Source organism: Coregonus clupeaformis, chromosome 6 (assembly GCF_020615455.1).
Source record: "Coregonus clupeaformis isolate EN_2021a chromosome 6, ASM2061545v1, whole genome shotgun sequence".
NCBI lineage: Eukaryota > Metazoa > Chordata > Actinopteri > Salmoniformes > Salmonidae > Coregonus > Coregonus clupeaformis.
Window position 1 is genome coordinate 6,026,354 of NC_059197.1, and position 3,224 is coordinate 6,029,577.

Sequence of the window (3,224 nt, forward strand, 5' to 3'; positions counted from 1 at the left end):
TTCAAACTTAGGAAATGTAAGCCTTCTCAATAGTAACTATTCAGACTTACCTTATGCAGGTGCATACATGGGATTTGCAGGCATGGTTCCCTTGCATACGCTGAGCACATTTAATTCAACCTCTGAAAACCCACCTACTTGCGGAGTTTTCATTCAATAGGGTTTTCAGTACATTTATCTAAAGCTATCACTTTAAATTTGGTGTACCTTTAATTTGAATTCTCTCCACAGAGTCACTAGAATATATGGCGAGAACATTCAGAATATTACGGATCAATGAAAGAAAGCCTTGTAAATACAATCATATTAGTCTCCTTTTAAGCACCAATTGGTAGATTTAAAAATCCTCTGATTTTGTATATTATTTAGGGTTAGGAAAGAATTTATGAATAATAATAAATAAATAAAATAAGGTTAGTGTGCCTTTACACACTAAATATATTGGTAAATCAAAAATACTTTGGTTTGATTCATACTGAAAGTTTACATATTAAATTGTTCAATCCATTAAATATTGGAAGGTGAGGAAAGGGTACAATAGAGGTAGAACCGTATTCCTATAAATCTACCTTAATAATCCTCACTAATCATGGAACTGTGATGACAACGGTCCAGTCATCGTGAACCATGCACGATTTAAACAGCTACATATGGTCTGAGTTCCATAATGATTCAAATAGGCTACATGTCCCAAATTATTGCTTGTAATACATTAGCCTAATATGATCCACTATTGTTAGCGATCCTCAGGAACAACCACACTAATGTGACAGATATAATAATAAATAATATGCCATTTAGCAGACGCTTTTATCCAAAGCGACTTACAGTCATGCGTGCATACATTATTTAAAAAAAAAAATTGTGTATGGGTGGTCCCGGGGATCGAACCCACTACCTTAGCGTTACAAGCGCCGTGCTCTACCAGCTGAGCTACAGAGGACCACACAGATGAAAGGTAAACAAACAATGGAATGGAATGATGCAAAATGTAAAGTGAGTTATAAATGTATTGGTATACCTGACGATGGCTACCGATAGTGGCTAATATTCAACACGATACAAGTTGTAAAGAAATACAGTGAAAAGTCTGGGCATATAATTAAAACATTCTAGAAATCATAAATAAACTCGGTCATTTGCTCATGGCTACAGAAGCCTATAGCTTGGGTCTCCCAAATTCATCCCTGCAGGTTATAAGGTCAGCATTTCATAAACCTCACTGTTGGAAAATTGATATGTTGATATCCTTCAGTTTTCTGCCATATGACTGGTTTTACATTTGTCTCCAGCGATCATAGGGTAAAATATATTTACAATCCCCTTATCCAAACAACTTACTTATTTACCTAGCACTTATCAATTTGTAAATTACAGTGCATGGAGAATGGTGTTATTTCTATTGGGAAAAATAAAGTAGGCCTAGATGTTGCTCCACTTAGAACAGACAGGTTGCTCAATGTTATTCATCGTTTCATCATGCGTAAAGGTGCTGGAATTATAAGGGAATTAAGCCAAGGTCAGAATACAGCATATCTGTAGACACCTCTGCCAAACCTACATTTCTGTGATCTCCATCCTGAACGAAAAGCTGGCTGTGGAGTAGAGAAAAGAACCATTTGCATGCGCATCATTTGGGTCTGAATCGGCCCCATGGTGTTCATCTATTTATTATATTAATTTTAGATTGTGGGATATAGCTGGATCTCAAAAAACTAATGGCCTGGGACGTGGACCCCTTTTTAGATCCGAAATGTAACGAAATGACCCATTAATATTTGGTAGAGGGAAAAACATGTGCCCTCTTTCCTTCCAGGTCCAAATTGCTACTGAGAAACTGCACTGATCTTCGGAGCAAACAATTTTGGGGCTTTGGTCCTTCAGACTTTCATCACATCCATTGGGCATCATCCCACAGGTGAGTTAACACCTCAAGTGTCACAGGACAATAATAAGACCTGCTTGCTAGCCCTACAACTGAAGAGTAAGGAAAAAGCTTTATACCTCTCCACTCTTTCTTGCAGTTCACCATTTATGGAAGCTACTTCTCAGCCATCGCTGTCATTTTCTTTCTGAGGGGTGTGTACACGATTATGAGTGCGGCAAAGCCACAGAGACTCCACCACTGCAGAGGAGCAGCCTCCAAGTCTGAAAGACAGTGACACTTGCCCTGAACAAAGACTCTGAGCAGAAGAAACTGACCACTGGGCCCTGGGTCGTGTTCGGTAGGCACACATGAATGTGAGAAAACGTTTTGAAACTGGGAGTTTCTACCTGAATGTGTCCAAAAAGAAAGCATATTTTAGTTTTCCGTTGCAAAACCTTTTGGTACATTGTGCCCTACTGAATTAGACACCGATGACATTCCGGTCTGTTTGTTTGATATTTTTTACAGTCTATGGTTTATTGCCATAGATAAGTTCCAGCAGCCATACTCCTGAGTAAGAGCTCCACATTCAGACTGTAACTTTCTTCATAGTGATATAAATATTTTTATATATATATACAAAATATTTCTATATGAAAATGGAGATGTACAGTGCAGCAATACAAAGACATGGTTTGGTCATTATTTTTAGTTAAAATTCATTTTAATATATATATACACACATTAACTTAAATCTCTTTAACACCCAATGTCAGTGGTCTTCAGTCTATATTGTGGTAAACCACCTGGACAGCAGGACAGGTGAGAGCCCATCCCCTTCCAGGTGGAGCCTCTGCCCTCGGGGCCAATCACAGAAGAGGAGAGAGACTCCTCCCCCTCATCTGTAATAAATGATGAAATGCATGTTCTCCACTTCTTCTCTGTAAAAATAGTCCTACCGATATGACGCGGCACAAAATGCTTTTGGTTCCTCTTTACAAATACAGTAACTCAAAGTAGTCCTCAGCTTTTCCAGATAACATTTCTGCCCTTAAACTCGTGTTAAACGTACAAATACTGATATGCACAGAGCTAATTTCCACTAAGAAAAAAATATTTACAAAATTGCAGCGTAATGAATCGGATTATTTTGCAATAACTTAGTATCAGCCAGTTTGAATATACATGTGGCTCAGCTGAGGCTGGGCCAGTTCACAGGGTAGCTGGAGGATGAGAGCAGACCCCGCCCCTTTAATATATTTACATTTTAGTCATTTAGCAGACGCTCTTATCCAGAGCAACTTACAGGTCGAGCAATTAGGGTTAAGTGCCTTGCTCATGGGGACAGACAGATTTT